The sequence below is a fragment of the Cibotium barometz genome, chromosome 1, assembly GCF_041138505.1.
Source record: "Cibotium barometz isolate CiBa-2024 chromosome 1, ASM4113850v1, whole genome shotgun sequence".
Lineage (NCBI taxonomy): Eukaryota > Viridiplantae > Streptophyta > Polypodiopsida > Cyatheales > Cibotiaceae > Cibotium > Cibotium barometz.
Genome location: NC_141046.1, coordinates 32,668,799 through 32,690,895, shown reverse-complemented (window position 1 = coordinate 32,690,895; position 22,097 = coordinate 32,668,799).

Genomic DNA, 22,097 nt, shown 5'->3' with positions numbered 1-22,097 from the left:
GGTTAATATATGGTTTATTGCTGTAAACCTAGAGCTTCTTTGTTATCCTTCACACGGTGACCTTATGGTGAGCTAATTTTGGTCTCCCCACTTTTTGTTGTTAACATGCTTTTAACTCTAATAACTTAGTGTACAACTTTTGTCTTGATGAGATGAAGCAAGTGTTGTATTTTCAAGGGGAAAAAATCATTTATATTTCCCAACGCTTAAAGTCTTCATACTTAGGTAAATTCTTAGGTGGTCCCCTTTATCCTATAAGGTGTTTGATGGGATGCATTGCTTCTAGAAGAAAAAGACTTGTAGGAAATTATGGTACATGAGGGGGTGAATACATGTGCTATTATTTCTACAATTGTAGGAAATTATGGTACATGAGGGTGATTATTTCTAGACATTGTAGGAAATTATGGTACATGAGAGTGAATACATGTGCTACTATTTCTAGATTTTGAATATCATGTAGTTGATATACTAACTTTTATGACTGTCACATGTAAACCAAAAATTCTTTAGGACATAGTATTAATTTGGAGGTTTTATATGTGCTACCATCTCTTGTTGCTAAAAAAATATAAGCATTTATTGTAGCATACTCTAATAGGAACCCTCTTGATGTAATGCATAAGGAGAAACTCTGAGGAGCTCCCTGCCCTCTTTCTCCATTCCCTTCTGTTGTGTGCATTGTGAGAAGCTTTTTATTTCCCTTTCTCCTTCTCATGTGTTAATGTTCTTTCATTGTTTACCTTGTCTTACTAAAATTGCATAGGAAGCCAACTCTCTAAAGCATGGTTAATGTTAGCTTTACCTAGCTTGTAAACATCTAAGGTTCTCATGTTTCATGTGAGGTACACTTTTGAGAACATTATGGGTGTAATCTTCATTGGAATGTTTATTTGAATTGAACCTTCATGAAATGGAAAGGTGATAAATTTAGACAAAAATATGCAATTGCCTATGACATTCCAAACCTCTTAAAAAAGTTTTAAGTTGAATTTGTGTATTTTGTGTACAAGCCCATGTAAACCATGAAGATGATGTGAGTATTGCATGGACAAATGTATCATTCAAGTGGTAATTTTGGTCACTTAAGTCTTTAAAGATTTTATTAACTAGCATTGCATATCAAGCAAACTAAATGGCATCAAAGCCATATAAATGTGTAAAAAATATATATAAATGTGTAAAAAATATATCACGGTATTTTGTATGCTTAATACTTGATTGATGTGCATAACACACATGAAAATTGATGGAAATTGCATGTAAGTGCATCTACTTTCAAAAATCATTGTTTAATGTACAACATAACTTGTTTCTACATGTTGTAACATGGCAACAATGATAAGGTTTTTATCTTATATCAATGGTGGCATGATATGTCACAAGATCCTTTATTCTTGTTTGCAAGCCCTTGAACATTGTAAGACCTGTTTCCACAACTTCCAACCAATATGGATACAATCACAACTTTGAAATTAATATCCACTTCAATTGAAAAAATATTTTCAACCCTTATCCTTGATATGTTTCACAATGGTACTTGCATTTTTTTGGACATAAAATTTATCTTGGTTAATGGAATGGTTTCTCTTTCAAAGAAAGTAGAAACTAATACTATCATTGATCATGCCTTGTTGTAACATCGTGAGGCTAGTGTGGCCATAACTATTAGATATTTTTGTCATGGTGTAAGAAAAAGGGAAAAAAGTGCTATGGTACAACTCAAGATTCCCAAAAGTTTATTGATGCCTTTATATTCAAAGGAAATGCTTCTTTTTTAATCTTTATAGAGAATGATGGCATAATCATTTTTAATTCACAATTAATCTTATAGCTCCAAGTGCAAATGTAAAAAATTAGGCATGAGTTAGATGGCAATCTTACTTCTATATGATATTTATGTACATATACATATACATATACATATACATATACATACATATACATATATACATATATATATATATATATATATATATATATATATATATATATATATATATATATATATATATTCTATAGTGTCCTATCATGAAAACTTTCTTTCCATAAGAAGGTATTCCCAAGTTTACAAAGGAAAAAGTCTCAAATTATGCCTTACGATATAGCTGAAGTGATCTATGAAAATGCATTTTTTATTGTGTGTAAAAAGGTGCTAGCCTGATGATAAATACTAGATTCTATGAATATGAAGTGACATGCATCTACCTAAATCCATTGTAATTTGTGTATCTTGTGCCCTTCTAGAAGGTATATCTATGGGTAGCACTTGGTCATTGTGTGGAAAAAAATTAGCCTCAATAAGTGACCAAATTCAAATGAAGTATGTGGGAATGATGTACTCAATTTTATGCATCATAATCAAAGAAGCGGCTATGTTTATCTTATCAGAATAAGCCATACAAAGTACTTTAGAAAAAAAAACAAATGACTAATTCTTAATATCAAAATATCAAGGTCTATCTTTAAAGGTTCACTCTGTGATTTAATAAACTGTTTTTTAATTTAAAAAGAATTTCTACACATGGGAATGTGTAGCATCTCACAAGGTAAATGTTCAAAATTCTTCCATACATGTACATATGTAAAGGATGGTCTATATGAGTGTTTAGTATATTGAAGAATATCTTATGATTTTAGGAGTTAAGGTGAAAGTGACAAAGCAAAATAACATTAACAAATCTTTATTTGTGGAAGACACTAATCATTACTTTTTGATAGAGTATAACAAAGTTTACACTTGTACATGGAACTAGCTAGAAAAAGAAAGGTCATGATATAAACACTTATGTTATAGAATGGTGCCTTCTTTTGCACGTTGTTGTCTGTCTTTGTGCACTACGCATTAATAAAAACATCTATCACTATATACTTGGACCCCATATATGCCCCATATGCCCTTCATTGTGTATCATTGATATTATCTACTATCAAGCATGGTCAAAGCTCAACCTCTCCATGCATCAAGCTTTAGAGCATTCAACATTGGTGTTGTCTCCATGTAGGGGTGGATGGGTGAAATGGGAGCAATTCTTGAGTCAAATATGCACAAGGGGCAAGGTGTAGATTTAACTACACCCTAGAAAAGTAAAATGATGGACCTAATGGTTGGCGAAAGAAGAGAGTGTTTGAAATAGGACTTAATGGTTGGGTTATTATTTGTCTTGGAGCTAGTCTTCCTTTGTTTGGGAAGATGAAAGATGGAACCTCCTTTGCAAACTACTGAATTCTAATGAGAAGGAATTGGAGCAGATAGGGGCCTTATGGAAGTGATAAAAACTGGACTTGAATTGTAGGCTGAAAAATCTTGATATGGATATTGGATAAGAACTGTTTGTAAAGGTTTTCTTTTGATTAATACTATATATATATATTTACTTCCCAAAAAAAAAGACTGTTAGAAATTTCTAGCCAGCAAGATTCTCAGTGAAATGAAAGGAGTATAGGATGATGATGCTGGGCCAAAAATGTGCTAAGGTCACGTATGGTATACTGTGCAGTCTGTCTGGTTTTGAAATCATCTGATGTATATGGGTGACTTTTGAGAGACGGAAGGATGGTCATGATGTAATAGCCCTTATATAATATAATATATATTTTTTTAAAAAGCAACATCCAAAGATAAGATAAAATGGAGGACGTGAAAGCTAGGTTTAATCCACAAAAGATGAAATAAGACATGAAAGCTAGGTTAAAAGTTAAGCTTATATCTCTAAGGGGAGGCCAGTGATGGGGGAGTGGAAACGTGTAGGACCTTAAAATTGCTCCGTCTTTCGTGTCGTTCGGACTCGTTCCGCATCGGTAGCCAGGGACAGCGTAGACATATCTCGTCGTGTGTACGGTTAGTTAATAAAAATATTATTATTAATGGCACGTCGGTTGAAAAAACGCGTCTGCCTGATCGGTCCTGCACGTGCTCACTCGCGCGCCGCGCGCTCCCAACAAAAATATCATTTGTCTTCTCCAAAAAATTGGCGCTTTTTTTTTGACCAAATATATATATATATTTATCACAAGATCATTACATCAAATTAAATCCCTGATGCCACCTATTTATTCCTATTCTTCATTGTTTAACAACCTCCATAGCAAACTCCATCTCTCATCTTCATTTACAAAAGAAGATTTCTCCCAATATATTTTATAATCCAACAGAACACAAGCCTCCACTAGAGCCTATGTGGTGCGCATCCCCTTGGAGTCTGCTTTTCCAACACATCTCCTTTGCCTGACCAAATCTTTATAGTGGGTCTAGTCCCTACTGGATTTTCTATAAGAGTCACAACAGTGTATTTCATATGCTTCTCTTTCAAGTAACATCTTCTAGTCTTGGGACAAAAAGCTCCTTAGGCTTCACATCCAATGATACTTGCAATCATAATATGTCCAGGTTAGGTTTCCCTAGTATGCCAGAGGGTTTCCCAGGCAGATCATGCTTAGGCTTCACATCCAATGATACTTGCAATCATAATATGTCCAGGTTAGGTTTCCCTAGTATGCCAGAGGGTTTCCCAGGTAGATCAGCAGTCACTTGATGCCACTCTGAACCAATAGTTCGAGACCATCAATTTTTATGTTGTTTACACAGATTACATATCTACACATATATATACATTTATAAATTTAACATCGGTCTCATTCATGAAAGGAATGGTCTTTTGAATATTGGTTGACAACGTTATCATGCGTGGTCATTACAATTAAGAGATACCGAGAGAGTAATGTTTTTTAATATAGTTTTTTTTTCATTTTATAAAGGTTGCTATAAAAATCTCCATGAGCATATAAGTGAGAGAGAGTATTATGTTTTTAACATATACATTGCTTTTTAATTTTCATGTTTTTTTTAAAAATCACATGTGTTTATTTATATGTTGTTGCATACATGCACATATCACATCTACATACATATGTCATATAGATTACTATATATGTATATATGTATGAATGACACAGATGAAAGCGGTGACTCGCAGGCTAGAGAGTTCGAGCACCATTTCTTTTATAGGGAATGGGTTAAGCCATGGACTGTCGAAGCTACTGGATGGGATGATAGATATCCCAGAATTATTATGGGTATAGATGGCCATAAAAATTGGATGAAAATATAGCCCTCATGTATATTAAAGAAAATTTAGATTTGATAGATTTTTATGAAATAGATTATAAGGTCATTAGAGACAAAGATCAAGTACGACAGGTATTTGATGAAGTAATTAAAAGTATTCCAAAGCATAAATTCATTAGAAATTAAACACGAGTGTGTCTTTCCTTTATGACCATTGGTGTTAGAAGATTTTTTTAAGTGTTTTAATTCTTTGTAATTTTAATGTTTTTTTATATATACTGTCTCTGTCTCTCTCACTTCTTTCCTTTCTACTCTCTCTCTCTCTCTCTCTCTCTCTCTCTCTCTCTCTCTCTCTCTCGTCCACTAAAAAAAAACATGATTGCTATTTAATATAAAGTTTTGTTTATGTTTTATGCAGAGATATATCATTAGACATTTTAAAGGTGATCTATGAAAATAATAAATTGTAAGATACGTTATTTTTTTATGAGGTTCCAAAATTGGGTAATCCTGGTGGATACCATGTATACCAACCTAGCCCAAAATGGGAAGTTCATGGATTTGATGGATGGCATGATGCTACTCCATGGTATATTTATATAGCGTTAGACCCCTCTAGGCTAGATGACAATCTTAAGCTCCTCTTAATCAAAGAGGCATTAGGATTACTAGATGGATTTTATATTGTGGGTAATAGATGTAGGAGCTCTAACAAAAGCGCTACATTTTTAGGGGAATATTAAAGTGCATTTCGACAAGGAAATTGGTAAAGATAATGATGTAATAATCTTTGAGATTATTAATGGATGTCTTTCTCTCTCTCTCTCTCTACATCTCTTTGTAACTTTTTGTCACTCATCCAAGGCACCATAAAAATTTCAATGAGGAGTTATCATTCTCATTCTCTCTATGGCACACATGGTCACTCTGTGTGTGTGTGTGTGTGTGTGTGTGTGTGTGAGAGAGAGAGAGAGAGAGAGAGAGAGAGAGAGAGAGAGAGAGAGAGAGAGAGAGAAGAAGAAGAAGAAGAAGAAATTAGCACATGTGTGTGTGTGAGACAAAGAGAGCGAGAGGGACCAAGATAGACAAAGCGCACACACACACACACACACACACACACACACACATACAAATAAGTAAATATGTTAGTTCTCTTTCTCTTTGGCTATTACACACACCTATCTCCCCCTCATGGTCTCTTTCCTTGTAACTCTCTCTAGCTATTATACAAACATACACACATATTCTCCCTCCGTCCCTCTCTCTCTCTCTCTCTCTCTCTCTCTCTCTCTCTCTCTCTCTCACACACACACACACACACACACACACACACACACACACACACACACACACAAACACACTTGTAACATAAAAATAGTTCCTCTTGCCTTTTATGTGTATTTGGTGTGAAACATAGCATGGACAACATGAGAGAGAAATAGAGAGAGAGGGAGAGAAAGAGAGTGACCATATATTTTTTGTTGTTTTAGTTTGTGTGTGTGATTGTATAGAGGCAAGGTACAAGGTTGATAGCCAACAAAGTTGGAGGTTTGGAATATCATTCTCCCTTGAACTTGAGGTTAGTTTTATTGTTGCCCTTTCTCTCTCTATCTATTTGGGTGTTTGCAGTTAATATGTGATACATAGATAAAGAGATTTATTTATGAAGATAAGTTTGGTTGGCTGAGAGAGAGAGAGAGAGAGAGAGAGAGAGAGAGAGAGAGAGAGAGAGAGAGAGAGAGAGAGAGAGAGAGCACATTAAAATACTTTCTATCTCTCTTTCTCTCTCATTAAATGTTTTATAAATGATAATTGGTATGGCAAATGTGAGCGTAATAATGATTTTTGCATGTTTTTTTAATACTTTAGTGTGTGCACATAAATAGAGTTTAGTATAGTGATATGCAAGACTACCTAAGCTAGAAACTTTTCATTTATTAGCCCATTGTGTTTGATTGTAGTAGAGAGAGTTCTAGAGAGAGAATATATGGGCTTAAGAGAATATACATACGTGAAATTATTTGAGTACTTTAAATTAGACTATATTAGCCTTAAAACAATAGAAAAATGTGCTTAAAAAGTAAGGAACTTTCTTTATGGTTGTTAATACTAGACTTTTAGAGAGACGATTATATGGCATGCTAAGAGTATATATTGTTTCCTCTTTACAACTACGAGGTATCTACATGTATAAAGTGTTGGTATATAGTTGGGTATCTACATGTATATAGTGTTGGTATAGAGTTGGTATATAATTGAGTATATAGTTGGGTATCTACATGTCTATAGTGTTGGTATATAGTTGGGTATCTACATGTCTATAGTGTTGGTATATAGTTGGGTATATAGTGTTGGTATATGGTTGGGTATATAGTGTTAGTGTATAGTTGGGTTATTAGGGTTATGTTATATGTTGACTAAGATTTAAAGAGATTTTTGGAGAGGCTTAAGATGTTCATTTTGGATTTCAGCAAATGACGATCCAGAATGATAACAATGGCTCAGTTACCATAGTGGATATGTATGGAGCTTCCAATTCTCATGTAGCTTTGTCTACCCCACTTGAGCTGATCAATGTTTGAGTTGCAAAACACCTTGCTCGGTCGAGGTCTCCAATTCTCATGTAGCTTTGTCTACCCCACTTGAGCTGATCAATGTTTGAGTTGCAAAACACCTTGCTCGGTCGAGGTCTCCATTAGGACAGCCAAGCTCTAAACGTCTACAGAATATTACAGACATATGCGAGTGTACTGAGAAAAATTAGGTTGCTTGCAAGGAGTACTGTTACGGACAACATGCTACCTTGCACACAAGAGAGAAAGAAGAGAAGAAGGATGCATGGAAGAGTTGAGTCCGGAGAGTTGCACTTGGCCAACCCTGAGAGGGTTAACTCCGATGTGAAGCCGCTAGGGGCTCACTTCACCTCTTCTTGTGTTACCCAAGAAGAGACCCAATAGCTACGTAGAGAAGGAGGGAGCTATGGAGAGCTCAACCTCTACTTCATGCAACTAGCATGCAAATGGGACAGGTAGATAGCAAAGAGAGGGTAGAGAAGTGGAGAAAAGAGAGCATTACCATCCCTACTTACATACACCAACAATCCAACATGCAAGTAAGCAAGAACACAAGCTAACATGCAATCACAAACTTAAATGAGAAAGAGAGAGATAAGGAAAACTTAAATGAGAAAGAGAGAGAGAAGGAAAACTCAAGTGAGACAAATGGGATTTTCCCTTTTCATATTCCATAAAATGACTTATATACAAGAGCTCATAGTTACAATGTCCAGCCACCCATTTATAATTAGGGGCTCGATCCTAGTTTCTCTAGCTCTATGTACAACTATTCCTCATAACCGGTGTTACACAAGCCGTAAGCTCAGTCATCACATGTCTCTTATACAATGAGCACTTTGTGCGGTTACAAAAGATACATTACAAAGGGTGTAGCCACGTAAAAGGTAATATTAACTGGAGTGGTTAACATACCCCCTCCCTCATGTAGGTCCGTCCTCGGAGCTGGCCGGATCTATCTGTAGTAGATCGAATAAGTGCAGATGAAATCTCAGTGCGAGGTTGGAGCAGGGGGGCTCGAAGGAAGACCTTGTAGCTCATCCATATCTTCGAAGGTCTGGAGGCTCCAGGTGGGCATCCACATGATGCGTTTATAGTAGCCAAAGATCTGCTTGAGGGTGGGCCCTTTGTTGATGTCGAAGTTCAAACCCTGCGCATCTTCAAAGTAATGGTCCCAATTAGGAAAGGACTCCAGCAGTGTGATGATCAAATTGAAGAATCGAATGGTTGCGACCATGGCTAGGTTAGGGACTTAGTCGTAGCAGCGGCGAATGAAGTCATGGAAGCGTCCGGACCATGGTTTCTTCTGTACATGACTACTGTGCGGATGGGGGAGAAAACCAAGGGAAGTTGAATTTGACTTTGGGGTTCTGCTTCTTCTCCTCGTGGAAGAGATTCCACGCCCATCGTTTGCGAATCGAGAGGTAACGGGGGCCGGAGTGTGCGAGGCGCATGGTAGTAAGTCTCCCAGATGAAAGGTTTGGCGAGAAAGGGTCCCTCTAGGCCGGCTGCTTGCCCATAAGTTCGAACGTGATGGGGTGAATAGCCGGCGTGGTATCCTCCACGTGTCCTTGGGGGGTGGTCCCGCAGGTTGCTGGTACTTTACATTAAGGTAGGGGTGCATGACATAAATGTCCATGCGGTCAGCGAGGTGGGTGATAGGCTCTGGGAGTTGTCAACCGAGCAGGATGGCGATGGCCTGCTCAAACTCCGTACGGTTGAAGGAATCACTCCAATTGAGAGGGTTGAGCGGAGGTTCGACCTCCTCATGCTCCAAGGGTGCAATGGTGGGATCTCTCTTTCTTCGAGGTTTTGGGTGAAGGGTGGTTGTTTCGGCGCGCGATGGGGGTGGAGGGGTTGTTGATGCTGAGGCTCCCGTTGTTGGCGAGGGTTATGTATGAGTATAGCATCCGAGATACATATAGACAGGTAATGCAAAACTTTGTATGCTCTTTCTGACCATTGCTTATGAGCTACAACCTATTGCTGTGTAGGTTGTCGGGGTAGTTTTGGCTCTGGCTCTTGGCTCTTGGCTCTGGCTCTTGGCTCTGGCTCTTGGCTCTGGCTCTGCACTTGTAACAAGGTTCCAAAAACCTTTTCCCTTTAGAAAGCTTTTGATCATGTACTTCCATGCCTGTAAGTTCTTCCTATCCAACTTTTCACCCACATATTTGTACTGGGTTGTCTACATATTTGCTCAATGCAAATGCACCTTCCACACACGTCCAAATCTATAAACAAGCCTTCCTCAGCTCAACCACACTCTAATAAGTGTTCCAGATACTCCAAAGTACTCAACAAACTTCACTTTTAATGTAGAGAATCAAACTGATTGCATGCAAAATGAAGTGGCATGCGCAGTCCAAGGTACCCTATTTTGGCATGCTTTCCAAGGCTTCAAATTGCAATGTAGTGGTTCAATCAAGTGTTGATAACTTGCATTGACCCCTAAACAAGCTAAATTTTGCATATCAACACCAACCAAGGTGCGTACATACCAAATTTGTCAGATCCCCTTCTCTGTTTTGAGAAAAACCAGTAAAACCAGTAAAACACCAGAAAAGACCAATAGTAAAATTGCTCTAATTCCTTTTATTCTTGTCCAAATCAAGAGGCCAGGCATTCATTAGCTTAGCATTGATGTCTACTAACTCCATGTGAAAGGAATTAGACCAATTGTTTAAGATGAGAGAGTAATTAGCCGATTAATCACCCTCTGTTTCACTAATCACAATAGATTGCCTGTTTAATCAGTTCATTTCCAACTCCATAATGCTTAATTGCTTCAACCAATCATATAGCAACCTCCTCAAGTATGTGTATCACACAATTTCTAAGCAAGTTTTGGGTTTAATCAATCACACTAGTAGAATTTGGCCTCCACTTATCAAAAATATGAGAAAACTACTCTGTTTTTGCATATCTGCCTGCGCTGCCTGCTCCTGAGGTGATTTGAGATGATTATAGTGGCTATCAAGAGCATAGGTGAGTTCCCAACACTCTTAGGCATGTACACTATCCATCAATTGAGTGATTTTTGCAAAAAACCGGCGTTAACTTCATCCACAATGAGCATCACTTCTCTGTTTTGTGAAGGCTTCAAACCAGTGATTTTCCTCTCACATAAATGCATCAACTTGGCTCCAAATTCAATGTAGGACTTGCACATGAGTTGCCAATACATTAATCCTTGTCACATACATGTTCCTTTGCCATATTGAATCTATTTTCACAACTTCACAATACATCACTGCTTTCAAGCTCCAATGGAAAGCTTGCAAGAAACCAGAATTTTCTTTTACTTTGGGCAACCCTGATTTGCCTTGTTTGTGCTTGAATCACTTGCAATCCGCTCAAGGGTGTTTAGTAGTCCTTACCCGCCGGTAGGCCAAGCTCTTAGATTTGATCGTGCTCCAAGCTTCACAGCATCAATGGCAAGCTTCACAGCATCAATGGCAAGCTTCACAGCTTCTTCTCCCTCTTCTCTCACTCACTCGTAAACCCTAATTGAGAGCACCAGGCTCTGATGCCATGATGAAAAATAGGTAGAGGGAGAGGAGATACACACACAGGAGCAAACCCTAATGTATATTGCAAACCCTAACCATAGAGGGAAGCCATCTCCCTTCTCACACAATGCATGAAAGCATAATCCATAATACACAAACACACACTATGTGTTGTGTCCACACAGAGCTAACCCTAGCTAATGTCCACACACTATGACCAGCTGGACGCAGTCATTTATGTCTCACACATGTTCCTACCTAACATGCCACCACATAGCACAGCTGGCACAGCTGACATCGAGCTTGAATCTCAACAAGTGATATCCTTAGGACTTATGTTAGGAGATTCAATATGGGTGTTATCAAAAGTGTAAAGGAAATTGGTTAACATGGATTCTAAATGTTTGTAGATATTATGGTATAGTTTTAGAATACAAAAAGGGTGATATAAAGAAAACTCACATAAGTTTAAGTGTTGGTGAGTATTGTAGACTTCTAGCCACCCATGGCGAATAATCCATTGATAACTTTATGCTATCACCTCGTAGATGGTCGGTGTTTCTGGAATATCATATGGAACAAACAAGTCTAGTTTTTTGACACTGTTGTCTAGGATTTTAGAGTTTTGGAGTACCTAACACCAACTACGAAGGTTTAATACATTAGGGTGCAATGGATAAAAGTAAATATCTTGTGGATTAGTTAATACTACATCTCCCTATAAAATTTCCATAATGATAGTGGGATTAGCATCATGCTCAGTATTTTGCTTAATGAGGGTTAGTTCACCTAGGCTTAGGTCTCAAATAGATTTATATCATATTGAAGAAATGAGAGGGTAAGTGTAGACAAAAAATAGAGTAAGAGTTTGAGGAGGGACCCGAGGAGTTATTGGCAACTGACCTATCTCCGAGGCTCACTCAAGGAGTAGGCACATTTCATCTGCAGGGTCTTTTCTTTGATCTGTGCATCATCCAACTCCTCGAAGTGCCTTGTTACTTCTTGTGCACACGTCTAGCAGTAGCCTCTCTTTCCTGAGCTTCTGTGATTCTTTGAGGTCTTTCGACAGCTAGTTTTTGACTATCTTGTAACTATTGGGTGACTTGCGCCATTGCCTCTTGGTGTGCAATCACCATTCTCTGGATCTCAACTTGATTGGCACTAATATCATTAAGGGATCTCACCTTCTCTACATGTGCCTTGTTTGTCTGTTCCCTTTCTTGTTTAGCTCTGCTTTTTGCTTCCTTCAGACTTAAGGAAACTGTTGGATCTGGCTTTGTAGCTCCTCTTCTTTGGCCAGGGACGTATGCTCCTCTTGTACTTGCTGGGCATGAATGGCTGTTAGCTCGTGGTTGTTGTGGGTAACTTCCTTCTGAAGTTGCTCTTTAGCCTGCTCCAGTTGCGCCTTAAGATCCGTATTCTCTTTAATTCTTTGGACAATAGTTTGGCTGAGAACCAAATTATTATTTTCTAGTGCTTTGTACCTGGCCTCTTGCTCCTCAATGGCCTTTAAACTCTTCCATGATCACATCTCGATGTGTGGCCTCTGTTGTTGTCAAGTGTTCTTTTAAGGTTTGTACTTGTATGTTGGACTCTTGAACTTTCTTCTAGAGTAAAGCATTATGATCATGAAGCATATGTGTTGTGAGAGGAGATGGCATCGCCATACTCATTGCTCCTACTCCCAAAGTGCTGCACTTGTGCCCACTGCTCCTTCCAGTCCATCCAAGCCTTCCACAGTTTCCTGCAAGAATTGTTCATAGTCTATATTTTGTAGGAATGACAGTTGTGGTATTCTTTCTTTGTCCTCCAGATGCCTTCTTTTGCTTGGACTGGGTGTATCTTCATCTCTTGGTCTTTTACTTGTATCCAGTGGTGCTGCTGGATGTTGCATCAGGAACAATGTTGCTGCTTCAAGCTCTCCAGGTTCTTCAGCTGGCACTGCTTCTACTATAGTCTCTGGCTCCATTCCCGCAAGTGTGTCTGTCATAGTCAAATCCTTGAGCGGAGATAGGTTTTTGAATAATATTAGTTGAGCTGGGCTTTGAGAGGGAGTCATCTGTTGTGTTTCTTCTTGTGTGGCCTCATTGATAGCGGCTTCTTTTTGTTCAAGTACTTCTTGGTACGATTTGATCTCTTGGGCGAGCTCAGCCTCAATCCATTGTGTTTTCTCACATGTGGAATGACATCCCTCATCTTTCTTTCCGTCTTATTTTTTCTTCTTTTCTTGATCTCCTTCATTATAGCGTTTGTTTCCATGAGGACAGCTTGCCCTTCTTGCATCTCTACAGTAGTCAGCGCTGGTTGCTTTGGAAGGAGTGCCAATTGCATTTGCTCTTCTGGTTCGGATTCTGGAAGGGTCCTCTGAGTCACATGATTGAGGACTTGTGTCATGAGGTATGGGTTGCATATCTTGGATTGATGGGCTTTGAGGTAGTTCTCCATTTCCCGATGTATGTAGTATGCCCAGTCCTCCTCCTTCTCATCATGGACTTTTGCGATTCTGTTCAGCGGTACCCTATTGTATCGGTCCACTGGCTTCACCTGCATGATTAAAGGCATCGCCCTGCATGTCTTCTCTGTTGCTTCATCTTTGATGTTCTTATATTCAACTCCTATCCTTCTCCACAAGGGCATTGTACACAGCCAATTGTCTTTCTTCATTTAGCCGCTCAAGGATATACAAACGCTCTACTAAGGGATTACCATCCTAACCCTCTTGAGTAGCAACATGAAGACTAGGAATGACAAATTCCCATGGCATGACTGCTTCTTGGCCATATACCATCTTGAATGGTGTGCAATTAATAGCCACTTTGTACGCAGTATGATAGGCCCATAAAGCTGACGTAAGCTGTAGATCCCAATCCGTGCAATGAGCCTCAACAGTCTTTGTGAGAATAGAGATTAAGGTCTTATTGGTACTCTCGGCTTGGCCATTCACTTGCGGATAATAAGGAGTAGATTTATAATGGGATATCATGAAATTTGTTGTGAGCTCCTTAATCACTTCATTTATAAAATGCGTACCATTATCGCTCACAAGTTCAAAAGGACAACCGAAGCGTGTGATTATATTTTCAAAGAGGAACTTGGCTGTTGTCCTCGCATCTGCCTTACGTGTCGCTTTCGCTTCAGCCCATTTGGTCACATAGTCAGTGGCCACAATAATATAGCGAGATTGTGTGTTGCGGGCCGCTAGGCTAATTGGACCTAAAAAGTCTAAACCCCACTTTTCAAATGGTTGGTTTACTTTAATTGGATGTAGGTGCATCTGATCTTTCCGCTGGGGTTTCTTGTAGCGTTGGCATTCATCTCGCAACCCTTCACAAAAAGTGATGCATCTTGGAACATAGTGGCCACCAATACCCTGATTGTAAGATCTTTCGCGCAGTTAAGTCTCCTGAAAAGTGACCACCGGCTCGTATGTGCCTCTTGCAAAATATATAGATACTCATCCTCTCGGGCACAACGCCTAAGAACGTCATCCTTTCCTCTTTTATAAAGAGTCCCGACCATCAGGCAATAGGGTTCGCATCCCTTGATCAGCTTTCGAGCTAGATCTTTACGAAGCTCCTTGGGTGGAAAGCCATTAACCAAAAAGTTAACAATCTTCTCACTCCATTCAGGCATTGTCTCCACCATGAACAACAGGTAAGTCATCTCATTAACTCCCGTAGGAGCTTCACCCCCATTAGGTATGCGAGACAAATGATCAGCCATGACATGTTTTTTGCCAGGTCTCACAACAACAGTGAAATCAAACTCAAGAAGAATCAATAACCATCGTGTGATTCTTCTTGTGGAGCATGGTTTGTTTACCAGATACAACAATGCTTGATGATCCACATAGAAAACAAACTTGGTGGCAATAACCACGTGTGATTCTTCCTGTGGAGCATGGTTTGTTTACCAGAGATACAACAATGCTTGATGATCCACATAGAAAACAAGGAGGTAATAACGAAATTTTCTTATTGCATATATCATTGCCAAAACCCTTCTCACTCCGTAGTGTTGTAGTTTATTTCAGCATCGTTCAGGCGACTGGCAAAGCTAATGGGTAGTCTAGTTTATGTTCTCCAGGTTGAGTTAACACACACCCAATAGCAAAGTTTGATGCATCAATATGCATATGGAAGATTAAATCCCAGTTAGGCATTCGCAAGATTGGAGCACTCGCCAAGGCCTTCTTTAATAGCTCATATGCACGGTCACAATCTTCGGTCCAAATAAACTCGATGAGAAGCTTGTACAATGGTCGAGCTATGTCAGCGAAGAATAAAATAAACCTTCGATAATAACCAACATGGCCCATAAAGCGTTGGACTCCCTTATAGGGTGGGGGCAATTTCCAGAATGACCTTGATTTTACTTTCGTCGGTGGAAATCCCATTTTTGGACACTATATGCCCTAGAATAACTCCGTGTTTAACCCAGAATTGGCATTTGAAAGGATTCAATGAGATGCGATATAATCTACACCTTTCAAATATTTTTCGTAAACACATCAAGTACTCGTCCCAAGAGGAATGAACACAAAGATCATCTAAGAAAGCTTCACAAAAGTCCCTTAGATATTCCTTAAAGGCTGTGTTTATCAATCATTGGAATGTTGCAGGTGCATTGGTTAAGCCGAAGGCCATGACGTGAAAGGCAAACACTCCAAACTCCGTTATAAAAGCTGTTTTAGCTTGGTCCTCTACTGCAATTGTGATCTGATTATAAACCAGAGTACCCATCTAAAAAGCTATAAGCCTTCTTACCTGCAACTCTTTCAAGCACATGTTCAGAATACGGCAAGGGGTAATGATCTCTTCTGGTGGGGCTGCATTAACCTTTTTGAGATCAACGCACACTTTGAGTTTCCCATTCTTCTTTGGTACAATGACTATCGGAGAAACCCATTCTGAGTGCTCAATAGGGTATATGAATCCACATTTTATAAGCTTTTCAATTTCCTCTTGTACAATCTTTGCATACTTAGGATTCATTGGGTAGGGACGTTGCTGGACTGGTTTAGCAGTGCTAATCATTGGAATTGTGTGTTGCACCACAGAGGGTGGAACACCCTTTATATCATGGTATGTCGAAGCAAATATGTCTTTGAATTCTTTAAGAAGCCTCTTAAGTGTAGCTTCCTCCGTCTGGGTGAGGTCCTGAGCAATAAAAACTAGGTTAGACTCCTCACCTGGATCTGCTAGTTCTATCTCCTTAACTACCGTCGGGCCATCATAGACACTGCTACTCCCAATGGTAGGCGTTCGTTGGGCTTTTGTGTAGATGACTTTACGTTCCCTCGTGGTAAACGATTTGAAATGCTCGGGTGCGGGGTGTAAGTCTACCGGTTCTTGTTGTGCCATGCTTTTTTCTTTTAATTCCGCATCCTTTTGTTGCCTGAGCTAACTCTCGGTTTTGACGCCTTCTCGCAGTACGACTTAGTTTCGGCTTCTCTTCGATTTCTAATTGGGCGATGTCATGAGGTTGCGGAATACACCACATGACACTTTGGAGGTATTATCCCTAATTATCTGCTAACTTTCGATGAGCGTCATATGCTCCTACATAACTAAGCCATTCTACAGTGGATCTCTCTTTGTTTGTTGTAGTTCGTACAATAGCTCGATAGCGTTGTCGCTTATGTCTCGTTTTCTTCTTACCTAGTTTTTTATTTTTGTTTCTATCAGATTCGGACTCACTTGGTCGATCTTCACTTGTGTCCCCCTCACTCTCGGATGAACTACAACGGATGAACTGCAAGAGGTCACTGTCCTAGGCCTTGAGCACGTCGCTTCCACATGGGTGAATATTTGATTCATACCCCCTATCAGGCTCAGAGTCAGTTTCTTCTTGAGATTTAGGCTCAGAGTTGCATTGGTCAAAGTCTTCGCTACTGTCAATGTCAAGGGAGTTTGCCACTTTCTTGCCATCAGGAGTCAAGTGCATAACACCTATCATGTTTACTGGCACTAATGGTGGCATATCTTGCCCCTCAGGCGTTACCCAACTTATGCCTCTATTTCCCCATGTGTCTATGGTTGCCGCTAGGTGTACCCAATCCACATTATCCGACTCAGTCATGCCCGGTAGGACATCCATATAAGGAGAATCTTTCCCATCATCAGTCTCTTTTTTACATGTATAGCAATACTTTAATGGGACTGAGTGAATAGTGGTATCCGATCGATTATCGATGATAACCTTGCTTCCTAAAGGATGCGCCCGACCATTCTCAAGATCAACTCGAATGACAGAGTCCTGGAATTGTAAGTAGACATGGTTTTTCGACCAGTCATGCACCATTTGTGCTTCCCTCATGAAGGGACGTCCTAAGATCATTTGATATGACATAGGATGCTTAGAGAAATCCATTACAATGAAGGTATGTCTTACCTTGTATCCCAGAAAATTAATCTTAAGGTCCCTTAGCATTCCAATAGGTTTAGCTGTAGTTCCATTTGCCATCTTAACCACTATGTTTGTGACTTCTAGGTGAGGTTTTCCCATAGATTCCCAACAATTTTTAGTTACAATGCTCACTCTAGCACCACCATCAAGGATTCCCTTTAGAGTTAATCCCTTGGTAGTAATGGGGAGGGTTGCATTAGATTCATCACCTTCAAAGTACTGTCCCAACTTGTTAACAGGTATTTCAACAATCGAGTCTTCATCTAGGTTGGGTTGTAGATCCAAATGTTCCTCCTCATCTTGAAGCGTGTCGGGTCTATCCATATTTGCAAATTGTGGTAACCCCGCCTTCAGTTCTCCATTGAGAAATGCCCGAAGAAGAGCTAAGAATAGCTCAGGATCTCCGTATAACTTAGATATGATCGTGGTTCTGATTTCAGAGGACATGAAATCCATTAGTTTGGACACATTCAACGGTACTTTTTGAGATATCGGGCTAGTGCAGATGGAATCACTTCCTCTTCGATGGGGTCAGGAATTCCCTCACTAAACATTCTTTCAAGCAAGAAGGGTGTCTGCCCACTTCCTGATGTCCTATCCTCACTTTCTTCCCGAATGATACTAGGTATAGCTAACTGTTTATGGCTCCTGTGAGGCTGAACTTGTGTAGGAAACACTGTGTCTGGAATCTTGATTTTTCTAGGGTCTGGCTCTAGTTCTCTTTGTGTTTCTTCAACCAAACCCCTTAAGTGTTGCACTCGTTCAATGATAGCTCAAGATGAGCGTATCGTTCAAAGGGTCCTAGCGTGCTTTACAGCACAGTGTTCACCTATCCGGAGCTCCCGTGGTACTCAAAACACTCTATTTGTGTCTAGGTGTGGCCTAAATTTGAAAGTCCAAGGGTGCCTTTGGGGGGAAAGCTGAAGGCTTTGTCCCACATGCCCACTCCACTCCTTGGGGGGTGTAGACTACATATAGGGCTCCACTCCTTTGGGAGTAGACTACATATAGGGCTTCACTCCCCTTAAACTTTCACTTGAAAGAAAGCTATGGAGGCTCACTCTCCTATATATATATATATCAAAAGACCGAGACCGAGGTCGAGGTCAATTGGGGGTTTTTCTTTTCAAAATTTCTTTCCGCTCCACGCGGGTTTCGTTTTCGTTTTTTCTTTTTCTTTTTTTTTAATAAATTTAATTTTTAAAATTTAATTCTTTTTTTAATCAAAATGTTTGTTTTAGGGTTTGCCCTCCATGTTCACGCGGTGCGCAGAACTGAGAGAACAGCCCTCCGTGTTCACACTCACACACACAGCGCGTAGAACTCAGAAATGGCCGGATAAACTTCAAGCTTAAGCTTCTCCATAGCTTGTAGCTTATCCATGGGCAAGGCATTGCTTGAGTAGTGAATGAGAATGCATGTTTATTTCAAGTTCCATTAAGCTTCAAGGTTTGTGTGCATGCTAGGGAAGTAAGTGCTTGAGAATGAAGTGTGCTTTGAGCTTGTGTGTGCATTAGCTTAGCCTTCTTCTTGTATTGGATGCATGAATGAGTGGGATGATGAGTGAATGAGCTATGGCAAGATTGAGCTTGTGTGTAAAGTCTATGTCAAGGCAGTGGTGTTCATAGCATTTTCTCCATTCATGGATAAGCTTCCGTGCACCGGTACGGGTTGAATCCCTAGCTCTGAAAGGGATGCAAATCCCATTGGATTGAGCTACACACGGATCATGCTACTCTTGCTCTACAAGTGTAAAGAGTCTTCCGTCTCTCCATTGGCAACGCTGCCGGGGAGAAGACTCAAAACCGGTTGAGAAGCTTGAATCCACTACCACACAAATTAGAGTTAGAAAAATTAGTTTTAAAGTGCTTTTTATTTGCTGTTTTGTATTAAGAGAAGCATAGGATTAGTGTAAAGTTAGTGTAGCATAGATTAGTGAAAGAATAGACATTAGTTTAAGAAGATTTTAGTTGGTTTTGAATTTCTGTGCCTTTTGTTAATTAGTGATTAATTAGTGTAGTTAAGTTAAAGATAGATTAATTAGTTAGTAGAGAGAATAAATTAGTGATAAGTGTAGGTAAGTAGCTCATTGTTTAGAACATAGAGTAGCTTAGATTAATTTGAGAGTAGCTTAGTCCCTTGCCTTGGAGGGGGCAGGTGAAGGCAGCCATCGCCGCCAGCTTTGTGCGTTCCCCTCCGACCTTTTCAAGGACATGAAAGTAGACGGTGCCCGGCCTTCCAACATCTCTCATAGCCAAAAGGCGCTTCAGCTGGTGGCCGCGAGGAGGTGAAGGCACCCGTAGCAGAGAGGGCGGCTGTGGCGTCTGCAAAGGTGGCTACGGAAGAGAGTAGGTGGAGTGGAAGAGGCCACATCGCGCCACGGAGTCTGGTGCCCTCCACAGCTTGAGGATGTGGTACACATCCTGCAGGTGCTCCAGGAAGGTGCCATGCTTGTGCCAGCATTCCGACGCCCCCGTCTCCCTCAACACCTCCAACAGACCAGGTAAGGCCGGATCGATGGCAGCGTAGGCGCCTCGGAGAAAAGGTCGTGCAGCATACAGCAGCACTTGTTGATGAGCCGCGTCAGGGTCTCCTGTTGCAAGTGCCATAGCAGATGATAGCAGCTGCTGGCGGGCGAAGGCGGCTGCAGCAGGAAGAGAAGAAGGAGGCGGAGCTGAAAGAGAAGGCGTCGGCGAAGGCGGCAGAGCTGAGAGCAAGGAGGAGAAGGTGGCGTCAGCTCACCCACAGCAGAGGAGAGAGAGGTTGTAGCGAAGAAGGTGAGGAAGGCGAAGGTGAGGTGTCAGTGAAGGAGGAGAGGCGCCAGATAAGGCCGCAGCAGAAAGAATGGAGGTGCCGGCTGCAGCAGATTCGTGAGGATAAGGTTCGTATTTTATTATTTATTATTTATTATTTATTATTTATTATTTGTTAATTTTTAATTTTTCAAAATTTGCATACCAATTTTCATGTTTTTTACTTTTTAAAAAAAAATAATAATAAGTAAAAAAATAAAATAATAAAAATAAATTTAAAAAATTCTATAAATTATGTGTTTTCTTAGGAGTCCACATTTTTTGCATATTCTATATTTTTTTAAATTTTTGTAATTTTTTACATAATTAGTGTAATCTACATAATTAGTATTTTTGTGTAATTAGTAAAAAAATAAAAAATAAAAAAAATATGTATTTACACACATATTCATGTTAGTTGCATTTAGTGGTTAGGTAGGGTTTATATATATATATATATATATATATATATATATAATTCAAAAACTGGACACTGCAACGTGCTAAAAATAGCGTATGCATCTACGCTCGGGAACAATCTAGGGGGACGTAACACTAGTGCACCATCTAGGGTAATCACTCAAGGGAGCGGCACTCAATCGGTTGTTGGCAACTTGGAGAGCATTCTCGAGACATCTTCGGAGTCTCAAACAGAGAGCCTCTCAAGAACCGAGAGTGATATTTCAATGGACGTAAACGAGTCATTTGGCATGAATAGACCATCCACACCCATTGGTATGGCAGATTCTGCTAACCCATTTGAAATCCCAGATGGGGAGTTGATTGACAACATGAGACTCCATTTCTTGTATACAAACGCGCATGGCGGTGAGATCTACAAAGATCCAATAGCCGGTTTGTTGTTAAAATTGCAGATATTCATTCTGCATTTGAACCAACACCATGGGTAAACTACCAAGACGATATGTACATGGGTAGAAATGGAGTACGCTACGAGGTCACCAAAAATCCTGAACAAGTGGATGCTTTGGGTGTACTTCAACCTAGCGCACCCCTCTTAGCTAACATAGGCACAACATCTACGTTTCCACCTATAGAGAGGTTTTGCCAAGGGTGTAGCATTGACCATCTACCAAAGGATTGCTTGTTGAAGCCTGTGGATCCGGCAGCACAAAAAGCTAAAGCGCTCCTCAACTATGTTGAAGTGATTCCATCACCCACGACATCTGAGGAGGAGAATGAACTAGTGTCGCTAAGAGTAGTGACTAGAGCCCAAGTGCAAAAGAATGTCAAAGAGGTTGTTGAGAAACCCTCTGAGATTAAGGTTCTATCCAAAGATGGAAAAGAGAGAAAGAAATCAACTCGACGTAAACCACGCAGCAAGGGGAGTAAGAAATCGAAGGAGCAGAAGAGCTCTGATGGAGGAAACTGTATCCCAAAAGAGCTAGAAGGAATGTTGAAAACGAAATAAATCGGAGAGAAAACTCAAAATGAGCAAAAGGGAAAAGCATCCGAGTCTGAGGAAAGCTCAGGAGGATCAGTCCTTGTGGACAAGGTGTATGAGCCTTTAGATGCAGCGCTTCAAGCGTATAATAGTAGGATCACAGCTCTGACCGAGTTGCCTAAGAAGCTGCAAGAATATCCCAACCCTCGTGAAGAGACAATCAACTTGGCTATCCATAAGCAGTTGATTAGGGATACTCAGACTCTAATAGACGGCCCACCACCTATGTACGCAAGAGGACCTGCTTCTCTGAAGCCTAACTTAAAGACGATACCAGAAGCC